Source organism: Macrobrachium rosenbergii, chromosome 12, assembly GCF_040412425.1.
Source record: "Macrobrachium rosenbergii isolate ZJJX-2024 chromosome 12, ASM4041242v1, whole genome shotgun sequence".
NCBI classification, from domain to species: domain Eukaryota; kingdom Metazoa; phylum Arthropoda; class Malacostraca; order Decapoda; family Palaemonidae; genus Macrobrachium; species Macrobrachium rosenbergii.
This window is the reverse complement of record NC_089752.1, coordinates 60,115,320-60,132,819: the sequence shown is the minus strand read 5'-3', so window position 1 is coordinate 60,132,819 and position 17,500 is coordinate 60,115,320. Positions and strand designations below refer to the sequence as shown.

Here is a 17,500-nt window from a genome sequence, read left to right as displayed (position 1 = left end):
CGTTATTTTCAATACCACCCATTATAAAAACTTTATGACAAAAAATGTAAACGTTACAATTATATCGTATATCTCTGTATGTTCTATAGATTACTATAAGTCTTCAGGTGAAGTGAAACATGGAGAGCTATTAAACAAGCCAGAGTAAATGGGCTTAGATGAGTAAGGTAACTGATAAAAAAAAACCTTTACTGGGATCAAACGGAAGCAATAAAGAGTGAAGAGGAACCTGTTTAATTAAGGTAGGTTTTGCTCGGTGCGATTATCGCTCAACGATGATCGTTCAAGGATTAACGATGTTGTCAAACGATTTTTAGAGCGCTAATTTGCTTGTCTTTAATTGGGCTGTTTTGCTTTGAACGACTGACGATAATCTCTCCGAGCAAAACCTACCTTTGCTAGGCAGAAATGAAACGTAGGGTTAAATAGAACAGTATGATGTCCCCAAACTGATGTACATTTTACAGAGAATCTATAATGAGAGAATCAAAAAATGTAAGTTTTGGTCAACATGTTAAGAACATGCTGACGACACCGTACTGACTGTTAACTTAAAGATAGGCTGCTAAAGTAATGGGTTCATTTAGGAATAGTGGATTAGGTAACAATTTGGTGGTTACAGGAACAAGTTCATTGTTAGTTAAATAATTTTAAGAGATGAATCAATCGTGTGGACTAACTTTTCGAACATGTAGCGTCACTTGCCTTTCGACCACCTCAGTGAGTGCCTGAGTGGACGTGTCGAGGGTTCGGAAAGCAGATTCGCAGCTGACCTCCATCCTCTGATTCTTTGTATTTTGTTTTGTCTGGCATGGCTTCGAAGGATAATATAGGAGATGCTGAAATGGACTTGTCATTATCTAGTGGTGATAAGGATGAAATTAATGAAGCTCACTTTATTGACAAAAGGAGAAAAAAATCGAAAAAAACTGCACATCGTCCAGGCGAGAGGTAGGTGAGGAAAGTACCAGCAGTTATGATGGTGGAAACTCATTGCTCAATAAGAGGCAGAGAATAAGTAATGATGAACGTGTGTTGAATAATCCTCAGGCGAGTTCGGCTGTGGATCCTGTTTCTGATCATCGAAAACGTTTGTATTTTCCCAGCTTATTTGACTCGGATTATCACAACAAAATGCAGCGGACGGTAAGGCTTTATAAGAAATTTCCAGGGTTTGAGGTCTTATTTAAGGAAGGAAGTCATATGTAACTGTCAAAGATGATAGAGCAGTTGACTACTTAACAACCACCGGCTTTGAAAACGATGTACTAGATAAACCAAGGGATGACGAAAAATACTGTCTGAATACCCATTGTGTCTAGATCCAGAAGATTTTCATGTTGATGACCGAGTTGTTTGGGCCAAGAGACGTGAGTTAAACAAAATGGCCAAACTAGTGCGAAGCCACAGGTGATTACGCTCGTAAGAGGAAAGGTTCCAGAGAGATCATTTGTGCCTTGTATTGGGTACAGAAAGGTATCTGTATAGATTGCGTTTCAAATGCAGTAGATGGGGTCATTTGGAATTTAAATGCGTCAACAGCTTTAGATGTAGGTGTTGCAGCAAGATTCATGATTCAAAAGAATGTTTAGAAAAAATAAAGTAGACTGTTACGATTATTCCGAAGTGCTGTAATTGTGGTTGCGAACACAATGCAAATTCATGGCTTTGTAAAAAGAACCAAGTCATAGAAGTCAAGGAGACTGAACTCTGTGCAGCAGCCATCAGGGAACATGGATGTAAATGTTGACATTATATCAAGTGAAATATATATGGGAATGCAGAGAAGCAGCAAGGCGGAGTCAAATTGAAATGGTCAACAATCATGACCAAGTGTGTGAGAAACATAACTGTGTCATTCAAGCACTTCGTATGGAGATCACTGAGCTTGAAAAGGTTATTGTGAATATGCAAGAACAGATCACAAGAATTTGCAGTGATAACAGAGCGACTTCTATTGGAGTATGTGACGGTGCTGATATACGAAACTTTTCTAAGTGCAGTGATGGGGTTGTTGACCAGCGTAAGGTAATTCCTTTAGATAGGAAGTGTAATGAATTACAAAATGTTTCTAACAGAGTAAATAATATAACACTGATGTGCAAGTAATTTCCTTTTCTAGGCGAAATAATGAAGGTGCATTCAGGCAAGATCATTTTACGGATGTAAATCGCTGTGAAACAAGGAATACATTGGCCATGGAAGGAACATTTAATAACAGCCTTGTTACTACTATGGCTTCCCTATTAGATACGGTACTGGAGTCTATGCAGCAGCCAAATGACGATCTTAAAATGGATGTAGTTACATTTGCTAAAAAGTTCAGGCAAGAAATTGGGGAAAATGGAGACACTTTGTCTTAAAACTTTATCGTGGAATGTGAATAGTCTCCAAAAAAGTTTAGCCGATATCCACGCTCATGTTCTTTCCCGTGACTTAAAAGTGATAACTTCATAAGAAACAGGTGTTAATGGTATTGGTTGTCAGTTACCAGGATATCGAAGTTTTGAATTTAATGCAGATAATACAGATAATACGAGAGGTTTGACCACATTTGTTAAGAACAATATTCCTGCTGATTTGTCTACAGCTACTACAGTTGATGGCAGTGAGTGTTTGTCTGTCCAGTTGTATCTTAGGGATAGTGTGCTTTATATAATCAATGTGTATGTGAATGCAGATAAGCTGGACCTCAAGAATTTCCCCCTGTGTATTTTGGATGAGTGTTGTTTATTATTGGGTGATCTGAATGCCCGTCATCACCATTTAGGAAGCAGTGGTAGTCAAAATAAGAAAGGTTTTATGATGAACAATATCCCTAACTCAATGGAGAATGTAAGAGTTCTAGGGAACGGAGCACCCACACACACGAGAGGTGATAGAAATGACTATGCCCTACTCTTTAATATGTCTGAATATACAGCCGATGCATCTTTTTTTGGTGAGCTTTGAGTGACCACATTGAAAGTTTCCTTAGGAATAGAAAATACATCTTATAATAAAAAATGATAAAGGTATAATTTGAAAGCATGAAAAAGCTGAATTCATGATGATTAGTGAGTAGTATAAAAATTATAAACGTGCCAGTGGACACGGTAATGATGAAAACTAATTTTTTGATGATTGCTTATTGTAATTGTTGGTATTTTAAATGTTCCCATGCAAACTCGTAGCAAATCTTTTAAGAAATTAACGTATGCAAACGACAATGTAATACGGGGCTGGAATGAGTTGCTCCGAAAAGTTCAGAGTAACAGGAGTAAAAATCCAGGTGATAATCGGTGCAGGGAAACATTGATGCAAACTGCAGATTGTACATCAGAAGCAAGGAAAAGCGTAAGAGGGAAGTACTGGGATAATTTTTTGTAAGTTATTTCCTTTACTAAGTGTATTGGAAGTGTGTGGAATGAAGTCAATAAAATAAGAGGGAAAAATAGCAGATTTTTGCTGCAAGTTTCAGTTGTCTGCCAAACAATGTTCAGGCTTCCTTGAGAAATAGGCAAGATTAAAGACGTCGACTTGTTGCATTACAAGCAGCTGTCACTGATGAGACTTGTTTACCATTTACAAAGGATGGACTTTTATGTGCTATTAAAAAAGGTAAATCCACTGCTCCTGGTGAGGATGGACCTATATATGAAGTGAATAATTGTTTAACTATGATGGAGGATAGCCCTTGTTAATCTGATTACTCTTTTTCACAAGAATGGCAGTCTACTTGCCAAGTGAAAAGTTGCTCTAATTGTGCATATACCAAATGGTAATGGACAGTGGAGGCCTATTTCACTAATATCTTGCTTATGCAACCTAATGGGAACACTTATACTTAATAGGCTGCTTTATGTGGTTGGGGACGAGTTATCACCTAATATGTTTGGTTTCATAAAAGGGAAAAGTACTTTTGATTGTGTTATAAAATCTTTAAGTAATACAGATGTTAAATGCACGGCATTTACGGATTTAAAAGAAGCCTTTGACAGGGCTAACAGTGATGTTATCTTGGAGAAACTTGTCAATAAAGGCATTAAGGGTGCCCTATTGAGATGGACTGAGAATTACTTAACTGGAAAGAGTATCAAGGTTTGGTATCAGGGATGTGAGTCTGAAGAAAAGTTCATTGAATTTGGCACTCCACAAGGTGGTGTACTCAGCCCACTCTATTTAATATCTTAATGGATAAAATTGAGAGGCATGGTTTTCCTACGGGAACTGAGGTTATTATAAATGCTGATGATATCTTAATACAGTGTGTTACTGAAACAGTTTTGACAGGTCTTTGACAGAGTGCAGAATTTATGCATGCATATGGGATTGGTGCTGAATGAAGAAAAAAGTAAAATTCTGTCACGGACTAATGATGGTAATAATTTCGTAATGAATGGTAAAGTTTTAGAAACGGTTAACTCTTATAAGTACCAAGGTATGTATATACTGTAGGTTCTAATAAGACCATGGATGAAGTTAACCACTTGAAGAATGTTTGTCTGACAAGAATAAGGCCATTGCAGGTGTTAGCTAACAGAGGTAATGGTGCAGTGATACCTGTCTTGAGAATGTTTTATATTATATGTGTTCAGTTATTGACTATGCTGCGCTTGTGCTGATAAATTACTCAGAGAGGGAGCTGAGGCCCTTGGAAATTTTGCAAAATGAAGCTATGAGGATTATATTAGACTGCTGCACGAGTAAAAGGGTAGAACTCATCAGCTTAGAATTAAATCTACCAAGCACTGTAGACAGAATCCAGGAGATAACAAGTATAGCTGCTTTCCTTACGATTAGAAGAGGTGAAAAGGCATTGAAGATGGCTGTTGTTGATAACTGTTCAGGTAATAGAGGTTTCAATGTTAATTGTAATAATTATTGTGTATAAGTGGAAAAAGGTGTCTATGAAACTATAGTTATGTCGTAGAATAAATGTTAATATTTGTACTTTAGAATTTTTAAAAAACGGAATGCAATGCCTGTGAGTTAGGACAGTTGTTTTTATCCAAAATTAGTACTCTGCCAAGATGTAACACCGTCCACATGTACTGTGATAGCTCTGCGAAGTGATGTGAAGGTTGGGTGTGGAATCATGGTACGAAAACTTTATGAGACTGACACAGTATGTGTTGATGAGACTTTGTCTAAAAGAATTGAGGATAAGACATCTACAGCTTCTGCTGAATTACACGCTATTCACGAAGGGTTTAAATTGGTAGTCAATAAAAGAAAGGATGTGTTTGTTTTTGTTGATTGCCAAAGTGCTTTATTTGCTCGCAATAGTAAAAGCCCCGTTGACCTTGATTGATTAATGAATGCAAAGGAATGAAGCATAAGAGATGTGTATGGGAAACAGCTGAAATTCAAAGAATCATAAACGATGGCAGTGCAAGTATGAACAACGAGACTACGTCTGGGTTATGAGTATTGTTGGCTGTATATTGATGTTGAAGGAATATCTTGTAAACTATGTGGAGAGACACGTAAACATACGATGCCACATTATATTTTACAATGTAATGAATTATCAGAATTTAGAGGTTTTCAAATTAACAATTTAACCTATCAAGTATGTTATTTTTTTTAATAATGGTGCTTGTCCTAGAATTGTTCAAAAGTTTCCCAACTTTTACTGAAACAAATTATTTGTATTCATGACAGAAAATATGTAATATGTATTGAATAGAATGTATTATTAGCTGGTGGATATATTAGCATGCTAATATACCCCATTTGATGTAAATTACTGTCAATAAATCTATAATAAATAAATAAAATGTTTTGTAGCATTAAATATTTACTTTGATATGAAAATTAGTTATAGGTTTCAGAAAACAAAGCGAGCTTTTGATGAAGTGGGAAATTACTAAAAAAAAAAAAAAAAACAGTTCGAATAAACTTGAAATTCTGAAGGAGTTTGCGTCTGCCACCAAAAATTGAGGGAAGGAGGATGAAACAAGGAGACAGAGGGGGAAATATATGGATGGAATTAGAGTGACGTAAGGAACAGAAGAAGGGGAGAAATAAAAATAAACCTTGAAAGGCCAAGGCTTGGTAGATAGCCATATTGTGAAAAACGGCTCAGGGATTGTTGATTATTTTACATTATGTTAGCCTTATACCAGCACATGCCCTTGTCACGGAAAATGAAAGAGAGTAGGAAGCCCGACGTGGACCTCTGATCTCTATTAGCCAACAGGAACAGGCACAGAAAACTTTCACGTGTTATATAATCGATTGAATTAATCAAAGTCATCTTTGATCCATTCAAGACCAAACTTTCGCTTTCTCGAGAAGAGAGAGAGAGAGAGAGAGAGAGAGAGAGAGAGAGAGAGAGAGAGAGAGAGAGAGAGAGAGACTGGTATCTGAAACTCAAGAGTGTTTTGAGACTTCAGCTTTCGAGGACTTTGTCGGGAAAGTCATCCTGTGGGAATTCAAGAAAGGAATCAATATCTGAAATATGTTCCTCTTTGGTTGTTCAAACGATGAGGAATCGAAGCATAAATGGGCCAGGTTATCTAACTCGGACTGGTAGCCTTTTAGAATATTAGTAATTCGACGCTGTGCTCACATATTGCTGTTTTTTCAAAGATTTGTGCAATTGAAGTTTGAGAAAGAGAGAGGGTGTTGTGTATTTAAATTCCATTTCATTTTATACAACGAGAAAGAATCATATAAAAATGTGTAAAATTATCAAAGAAAAACATTTATTGAATCGATCACTCACTTGGGATAACTGCTTCAATATCTTTATAGAGAATTATAAAAGTGAATTGATGTATGGAAAATAAACAAGAGAGAGAAAATGCGAGAAAAAAATATTTTATCTAAATGTATTCATGTGAGCGTCACATTTTCATTGACTGTCAAAAGTTTTTACAAATCTAATTTGGTGTTCCTTACAGATTTGCAGAGGAAGTCAAGTTCCATCATTCAAATGAAGACTGGAACATTATGGAGAGAGACAGAGGGTGAGTAAAATAAACATTTAATTTTTTTTCATTTTTCTAGAATTCTTCAAAAGGTAGATCAGATCTACAGGAATTACTATATATAATTCTTCTTTATATTAGGTACAAATTCCCAATGATTGTTAATTACTTTACATTTTTGTAAAATAACAGATTAAAGATGTGTAGTTAGTTTCACTATTTTTGTAAATTCTATATGAAACTAATATATTTGTGGAAATTGTTAACACCTTTCTATTTGCTCTAGGAAATCAAGAACTATCACTTGTAAACATTTGGGAATAGATCAGAGAGGTCGAACGACGGGTTAGTTGTAAGCAATTCATCTGAAAAAATTAATAAATTCTCTTGGTAGTTTCATCAAATACGACAAATACGTCTCAGTTTTTTCTAGTTTTTTTTTCTCTTTTTGGAATATTTTCAAACAAATCTTCAAAGTGGTGATATGAAGATGAATTAGGACGAGGAGAGAGAGAAAGAGGAGTGATTTATAATTTTCCTTTTGGAAATACAACAGCTACCAAAAATAAACATAAAATGAAGTAATCCCTTTTCCATAAAGATTTGTTACAATTATCAAAACCCAAACCGCTGAATAACAAATAATTTCATTATGCAACGTGGAAGTGATAAGCCATCTCTTTATAACAAACGATAACGAGATTATGATAATTGCAGACCTGTTTCAATATTGCCTGATGCAAATTCAGCAGCAATTTGCCGAATCTAATTAAGGAAGACTTTGAATTTCCAGCCCTAATTTTCGTCTGTAGCCTCCTTGTAATACACTGGAAATGGAGATGATTTATTGAATATTACTCCAGGCCATGTATGACTTAGATCCATTTAAGGCAGTGGCTACATTGTTTTTTAAAAGTGTGTGTGTGTGTGCGTATATATATATATATATATATATATATATATATATATATATATATATATATATATATATATATGTGTGTGTGTGTGTGTGTGTGTGTGTGTGTGTGTGTGTGTGTGTGTGTATAACTGAATCACGAAAATATGGAACGTGATGAATATGTAAATAAAGATAAAATCCACTAAGGAAACGGAAACACTGGAGTGCTGCGAGGCCTTTCGACACTAGGTCCTTTACTTAGCAGACTGAAGAAATATAAAAGTATGTTTACAAAGACAGCTCATATAAATGACAGATGGGTATTATAAAGGAAACATATGTACCTGGAATCCAACACAATTGAAGAGTTAGTAGAACTGCCAAAACAGGATTAAATATTTCAGAGGTTTTTACAAAGGATTAGGATCAACCGTTCAGGAGCAGGACAGGACAATTAAAGGATTATACAGGTTCGTGACTGACCACCTAAAAAAAATTTTTTTTTTAGTACAACACAATAATTCTCTCTTTTTTTTTTTAAACAATAATAACTTTTTGCAAGATGAACATTTTGCAAATAAAAATTATATTAAACATACGGATATATAGAAAATATATATCAAGTACCTAACTTGTAATTAAGTCTGATTTTATCTTTTAGGTCATTCTTGAACATTTTTCTAATGCAGGGATCCAATGATACATGCCAGGGCTAAGATTAAAATTACAACTGGAAGTAAGCTGGATAATAGCGGACTCCAATAGATTTCTTGAAGAGAAAGCTTTCGATCTGGCAATCACTGAACTTTCAGTCCAATTTATCCTGTGAGAGTTTTCACTTAAATGAATGAATATAGCATTGGATGCTTGTCCAGTTTTGACTGAATACTTATGTTGCTTAATACGTACATCTAAATCTTTGCTAGATTGGCCAATATAAAAGAGGGGCAATCAAACATGGAATTTTATATATTATGTTGTTGTTTTCTTTAGGGCTATTTTTTATTAACATTCTTTTGAGTGTGTTATTATAAGAAAAACGAGGTTTACATTAAAAGGTTTTAACAATGATTTTATGTTTTCAAAACCACTAAAATAAGGCAAGCTAAGAATGTTCTTAGGGTTTCTTTCTTCATGTTACTTTCACTATAAAACTTTTTGTGGGCTTTGTTATAACAAATATCTAGTATATGTGAAGGATAACATAAATCTGCCCCTATTTTTCTTATGTATTCAATTTCTTTATCCAAATACTGGGGACTGACAATGCTTAAGGCTCGTAAAAACATAGAGGAAAAAATTAATATTTTGATGTTGAGGTGATGGCCTGAATAAAAATGGCCATAAGTTAAGTTGTTGGTTGGTTTCCTATAAATACTGAATTTACATTGAAATGGTTCTCCATAAGTTAAGTTGTTGGTTGGTTTCCTATAAATACTGAATTTACATTGAAATGGTTCTCTTTGTATTAAAACATCTAAGAAAGGGAGGCAATTGTCTTTTTCTAATTCTAACGTAAACTTAATGGATGATACCTGGTTATTCAAATTACAGAGTAAATCATTTACATCAATACCAGCAGGCAAAACAGCTAAAATATCGTCAACATACATATACCACTTTAAAGGAGTATAAATGATATTAGGTATATATCGTTTTTCAAAGAATTCCATGTACAAGTTTGAGAGGAGTGGGGATAAATGGTTGCCCATTGCCATACCAAATATTTGTTGGTAAAATGCACCATTGAATATAAACTTACAATCACAAATGCACAACCTAGTGAGAGAAATGATATGACTGACAGGTAGAGCTAATTCGTGATGGATTAATTCATTACTAAGATACTCTAAAATAGAATCTATAGGGACTTTAGTAAAAAGAGAACAAACATCAAAACTAACGAATCTATCAGTGGGTCAAAAAGTGATTTTGTTTAATTTATCAACTAAATCTAGACTATTATATACGTGGGAATCTGAGATAATTCCAAGTATTTTTATTTGTAAAAATGTTCCTCTTGCAAAAAGTAATTATTGCTTACAAAAAAAAAAGAGAATTATTGTGTTGTACTAAAAAAAGAAAAAAAAAAATTTAGGTGGTCAGTCACGAACCTGCATAATCCTTTAATTGTCCTGTCCCTGCTCCTGAACGGTTGATCCTAATCCTTTGTAAAAACCTCTTAAATATTTAATTCGGTTTTGGCAGTTCTACTAATTCTTCAATTGTGTTGGATTCCAGGTACATATGTTTCTTTTATAATCCCCATCTGTTATTTATATGAGCTTTCTTTGTAAACATACTTTTATATTTCTTCAGTCTGCTAAGTAAAGGACCTAGCGTCGAAAGGCCCTGCAGCACTCCTGTGTTTCCGTTTCTTCTGTGGATTTTATCTATATATATATATATATATATATATATATATATATATATATATATATATATATATATATATATATATATATATATGTATGTATATATATATATATATATATATGTATGTATATATATATATATATATATATATATATATATATATATATATATATATATATATATATATTTATATATTTATATATTTATATATATATATATATATATATATATATATATATATATATATATATATATATATATATATATATATATATTTCTACGAACGTACCTTTGGATACTTTCTTGATTCTGGGCGGCAACGGATAATCGCAGGGAGTTCTTTACATTATCAAGAAATCTACTGTATTTTATTAAACATCTGACAAAAAAGAATAATTAAGGCAACTCCGTAGTCAAATAAATCTAGGGAAATATTGAGGCTTAGGGCCTTCTTTATGTGAGGGAAGATTACGTAAACTCAAGGGTTCTCTTCATTAATTATATCTACATAATAAGCACAGATCAGAAGACTGATGAATTTCCGGGCAGGTAATAATAAGGTCCTGCTAAATAAATGAATCCTACACAGGAGAAATATTCTACGCCGATGTTGTCTTCATAAGGCCGGGCGCACATTGAGATGCAGGGCAGCGCGGAGCAGGGCAGGCTCAGGGTAGGGCAGGGCAGGTCAGCATAGGCGTGGTGTGCACAATGAGAAGCAGTCTATAGTATTATGCAGGTCCTGTGATCATGGCTGCTACTCATGATTACCTGAGAAACCCCAGCTCAGAATCTGACTCGCAAAATGAATTCAAGAACACTTTGTTATTATATGACATTTGTAGCGGAAAGAGATCACCGTGGAGGAGTGAGTACATGGTCAAGAGGAATACCAATGGTGCATCTGGTTTAACATCTGAGTTGAGTGATGTAAGATTCAAGAATTATTTCAGATTAAGCAGAGAACAATTTGATGAGGTGCATAACATGATACAAAGTTACATATCATCTGAAGGTTGCAACGCCCAAAAACCAAGCGGAAGTAGAGAAAAACTGTTTTTAAGGTATACTCGTATAAGTTTTATTTTCCTTCATGTCTGCCTTTCAGCAATATTGGAATGGAGGAAAAAATCCACTGATGAATGATTCCCTTTTCTTTTGACTTGTAATACTGCCTCCATAATGCCATTATAATGGATAATTGTAAAAAGCAAAAATAACAGGGAAAACTGTGTTGATAAGCACACAGGTCTTTCCGAGAGATTCATCAGAAATTAACAAAATCATCAGACATATGACTTTCACATCATATAATAATTTGGTGGATTGCTGAGCGAGTTACTTCCTGCGCCGCATGTGTGCAGAAAACTGCGTTTCAAAGACTGCGTGATGCAGGCCGAAGCAGGTCTGCCCCTGCGCTGTGCTGTCCTGCGTGACAATGAGCACGCATACATTTAAGATAGTGAAATGCAGTTTTCTGGCCTGCTCTGTGCTGTGTTGCCTGTGTACGCCCGGCTTTACAGGAAACATTGCAGATGGGACAGAGCCGAGTGGTTCCCCAGCCGAGGTCTATCTGCAATACATGCAAGACGGTTGCTTGCAAGAACAATAAGATTCTCAATGGGAACTGAGGGACTGCACAAATGGTGCCAAATAACTCTTTTCAACACTAAATGCATAATCATGTTAGCACTTTATAATTCCAACACAAATTACTGAAGGTGATTGCACAATGGAAATAGAAAATAAATCAGACAGAGAAATAACAAGAATCGTAACTGACTAAGAAACCTTATTCCGGTACATTACCTTTGTCAAGATGGCAATGTCCTCGTTCTGTAGGGCACGGATGCTGGAGGAGGGAATTAAGGGGATGCCACTGCAAAGTATACTGGTTCGAACCTCAGGGTCAAACACGTGGAGGGTACAAGGGACAGGCAAAAGGTAAGGACATCTGTCCTCGGTGGAGTTCTGAGCACTTCTCTCACTCTCTCTCTCAACTGTGGTTGCATTGTCTATTTCTAACCTTGGGGATTATGCCTGGGCGTCCAGGTAGATGTTGCAAAGGTCAATCTTCACCTCGTTTTCTACATCGAGCACATGGCATCCAGTCATACGTTCTGGAGGGTCTACCATGGCCCAGGCGGTGCGGCACCAACTTTCTCTTTGTGGCGCATCCCTTTCCTGTTGTCTGGCGCCGTCAAGAAGGCATCTTTGAAGGTCATCTGGAAAAAAAGCCTTAGGCAGTCATTTGAACAGAGAGAAGGATTAAAGGCTTAACCATTTTGGGAACGAAGGAGAGATTATGAAGGGGTGAATGAAAACCCACAGTTCTAGTAATGAAAACAACTGAATTTTATTTCTTTCTCTGTTATGTTACATATGTAAAACGGGAGAGGTTGCTTGGAAAGAATTCCATTGTCGTAATATATATATGTATATATATATATATATATATATATATATATATATATATATATATATATATATATATATATATATATATATATATATATATATATATATATATATATATATATATATATATATATATATAAATATGTATATATATATATATATATATATATATATATATATATATATATATATATATATATATATATATATATACATATATATATAAATATATATATATATATATATATATATATATATATATATATATATATATATATATATATATATATATATACATACATATATACATATATATATATATATATATATATATATATATATATATATATATATATATATATATATATATATACATATATACATACATATATATATATATATATATATATATATATATATATATATATATATATATATATATATATATATATATGACTTTTTATCACATCACCGTGATTCATGTACAAGCATTAAGCCACAAACGTCCTTTAATATCCAATTCGCTCTACCTCCGGAAATAATATATTTTCATATATGTTAATGAAGGGAAATTTTTTTAGTTGATAACAAAGTTCGTCGTCCTGTGGGCTCGAACCAAAAAAGAAAAAGAACTCAGGACTACAGTGATGCCTTTACCCACACGGCCAACAAGTGAGGTATAAGTTGATACCGGCTCCCATCTACAAATCCCCGTCAAACTCAGGTATTTGTATTTAGAGTCGATATCAACCCACCTCTGCCATGCTGACCATGTAGTGCGTTTGTTGCACACAGCCATATTATGAATTTTTATGACATCACCGTGATTCATATACAAGCATTGAGCTACAAACGTCCTTTAATCTCCAATTTGCTCTAATTTCAGAAAATGATATATTTTCATATATGTTACCGAAGGGAATTTTTAGTTGATAAGGTGTTCGTCGTCCCATGGGCTCGAACCAACGAAAGAAAAGAATTCAGGACTACAGTGACACTTTACCCACATGGCCAACAAGTGAGGTATAAGTTGATACCGGCTCCATCTGGCAAACCCCGTCGAACTCCAGGTATTTGTATTTAGAGTCGATATCAACCCACCTCTGCCATGCTGACCAAGTAGTGCGTTTGTCGCATGCAGCCAAATTATGACTTTTTATCACATCATCGTGATTCATATACAAGCATTAAGCTACAAACGTCCTTTAATATCCAATTCGCTCTACCTGGGAAGTAATATATTTTCATATATGTTACCGAAGGGGAATTTTTTAGTTGATAATAAGTTCGTCGTCCCGTGGGCTCGAACCAACAAAAGACAAGAACTCAGGACTACAGTGAGGCCTTTACCCACACGGCCAACAAGTTAGGTATAACTTGATGCCGGCTCGCATCTACAAATCCCCGTCGAACTCAGGTAACATATATGAAAATATGTTATTTCCGAGGTAGAGCGAATTGGATATTGAAGGACGTTTGTAGCTTAATGCTTGTATATGAATCACGGTGATGTGATGAAAAGTCACAATATGGTAAAAGTGACAACGCACTACATGGTCAGCATGGCAGAGGTGGGTTGATATCGACTCTAAATACAAATACCTCAGTTTGATGGGGATTTGTAGATGGGAGCCGGTATCAACTTATACCCACTTTGTTGGCCGTGTGGGTAAAGGCATCACTGTAGTCCTGCGTTCTTGTCTTTCGTTGGTTCGAGCCCACGGGACGACGAACTTATTATCAACTAAAAATTCCTTCAGTAACATACATGAAAATATATTATTTCGAGGTAGAGCGAATTGATATTAAAACGTTTGTAGCTTAATGCTTTTATATATATATATATGATATATATATATATATATATATATATATATATATATATATATATATATATATATATATATTATATATATATATATATATCATACATGATGGAAATCTGCAGCACTCCATTAACAAAGGACACTATGCAGGATAAATGAACGTGTAATATCAAGCAGCATCCTGGAATGACATAATACTCAATCTGAGATGAAACTCGCAGTCAAATACCTGTAAGAAGGGAATTCGCGGGAGATGCTAATAAGCAATTATTCTCCGGAAATCACGTGTAATTAAAAGCGGTTGTGCTATGACATGGAACCCCAGGTGAAGGAGACAGGGTCAAAGGTTATGAGTGTTATACGTACGCTAAGTGACGTACAGATAGATAGACAGACATATATTTGTATATTAAGCTTACATAATAATCATACGAGTTGATGTATTGCCGCGTTTGTCCTTACGATAAATCGATAGATGGATTTAACTTTTTTATCGTAAAATTAACAGATAGTACATTTACTGTTAAATCATTTACTTTCTTTAATAAAATATGAAACCAACAAGTTAATGAAAACACTATACCAAATCTCTCTCATTTTCCCTAAGCAATAAACAAAAATAGGTTGATATTTTTGAATAACCTACGAACCAACAGTTATTGTAATACTCTCTCTCTCTCTCTCTCTCTCTCTCTCTCTCTCTCTCTCTCTCGTAAACTCACCTTCCGTTGATAAATATACACACCGCCCTCCTTCAAAAAGCGAAGCGAAATGCAGCCAGAAAAGGCAGCAACAACTTGCAGTCTGAAGAGCAATTCCCTGTCGGTCGCTCACTTCGAAATTGCACCCGTCGGAAGTTTCCTCCGGTCTCAAACCATAGAATGGCCGGTTTGAAGCGTTAGCTCTAACAGGCTATCCGGAAAACATCGGTTCTTCTCTCTCTCTCTCTCTCTCTCTCTCTCTCTCTCTCTCTCTCTCTCTCTCTCTCTCTCTCTCTCGTTATCCTGAAGCTTTGCAGCTGTGAATTGCAAGGAGCCAGAGCACTTATAAAATTTTTTATTATTTTTTTTATTCTACTATTGTTTATTTTCCTCTATTTTTGCTTTAGGATGACAAAGCAAATTAAATGCTATTCATTTAAAAAGGAGAAATAAAATACCAGAGTATATGTGTAACTCTATTTTTCATTTCGAGAGTATAAATCTATTCAGTTTGCCTGAACTGAAGTGAGAAAACCAAACTGAGATTCAGGCTTAGTATTGAATGAAATAGTTACACCAGATAATTTATTTTGATATCAATCAATCAGTCAATTACTTAATGACTTGTTAGACAGACAATACTCAGCCTTCTTTATAATATGAGCACTGTGCCCGATCGGATAAGATATAATCAGTATTCCGATTACGATAGTCCCTTCTTGTGAAAGTCAACCATTATATTTTAAATGGTCAAAATGGTAAATTACACAGGTAAACAGCAAATTATTGAAAGATTTTCACATAGAAAAATTAAATTTAAGTAGGATAAAGAAAAAAGTGTGGATATTTAAAGTGCTTATATTTAGCCAACGGAAAATAGACTTCCGACATTTAAAATACACTTCAGACATTCTTTTACCCATACATACCTCATACTACGCTAAATCAGACGGGGATATTTAGAATGAGTAAAAAGATATATTGTATCCTTTATTCAAGATAAAGAGCAGACTCCATCTTTCAGCAAAGCAAGACCGATTCACATACTGACCCTGACAAAGCACCAAAGGGAGATTGCTCTGCATCCATCACAGGTCTTTGATCAGTTTCAGACTCCTGGAATTCTGAAAGAGGAAAGAAAAAATCAGAAGGGAGATAGAGAGAGAGAGAGAGAGACAGAGGCATGATTGATAACGTAGATAACTTACAAAGCTATCGATTTGCTTGATGCTAGAGAAATGATATCTGGGAGATATTAATGGAAGTCTGTAATGGATGAATAACTGTTGTATTCTCACTGAGAATACGCCAAGAGAGAGAGAGAGAGAGAGAGAGAGAGACAGACAGACAGACAGACAGACAGACAGACAGACAGAATCGAAATTAGGTACGGGCTGATGATAAATTGTGCAAGAAAATTAATGCACTCAACTCTGCATGATATATATATATATATATATATATATATATATATATATATATATATATATATATATATATATATATATATATATATATATACACGTGTGAATGTCTTTTACTGTAATACTACAGTATAATATGAAGATAAAAAGGCCCATAAAACACTATTTGAACGTTGCAACCATATATTTTGGGCACTTCCTTCTGTGCCCCTGTTCACTTGAAAAATATGGACAGATGAAATGTTACAAGGGTATATAATACAAAGCATGTATAGGTGTGGCATTAAGTCTCCGATGGTATGCAGGTGACCGTTTCCTAAGAAGGGGGAGAGTAAACTGCTCCCTAGTGGTTTTCGGCCCATTAGCTCCCGTTTGCCGACGATTCTGGTGGTCGTGTGCCCTGGAACACCTTCTTCAGAAGCGGTCTGAGGATTAAAGCGTCGATGTCGTCCAACTTCCAATGTCCTCCTGACAAGTTCATATTGTTGGTTTGATTGATGATAGAAGATTCCAGCATCTTTCTTTTGTACGGTCAACTGCTTTTAAAAACCAGCTCCGCCCCACTTCAGTTTATGATATGGCCTGTATTTCTGATATGTAGGAAAATCCCCGAACTCTCCGAAGCGTAACGTACTGATCTTTTGTGCTCTGTTATTCTTTGCGAAAGCGATCTACCTGTCTCCCCCACGTAAATGTCATTACAATTGCTACATGGTATCTTGTAAACTCCGGCTTCTTCCCCTTTGTTATTTAAGTATACGTTAATTATCCCAAATCCATCGGGAGCTCGCTCATTAACGTATACTTAAATAACAAAAGGGAAGAAGCCGGAGTTTACCAGATACCGTGTAGCAATTGTAATGACATTTGGTTATTAGTATATCTTTAAAAGAGAAATACCATTGATTTATTTTAGTTCAAAGTACCTTCGCTATGGAGA

General features: G+C 35.0%; 1 long non-coding RNA gene across 1 annotated transcript in view; it reads left to right on the top strand.

Moving 5' to 3' along the window:
- The window catches only part of LOC136844244 (uncharacterized), a 138,794-nt gene that overhangs the window by 30,230 nt on the left and 91,064 nt on the right, over nt 1–17,500 (top strand). The window contains exon 2 of the long non-coding RNA XR_010854788.1: nt 6,891–6,956. This is a non-coding gene — a long non-coding RNA (uncharacterized lncRNA). The remainder of the gene's footprint in view (nt 1–6,890; nt 6,957–17,500) is intronic.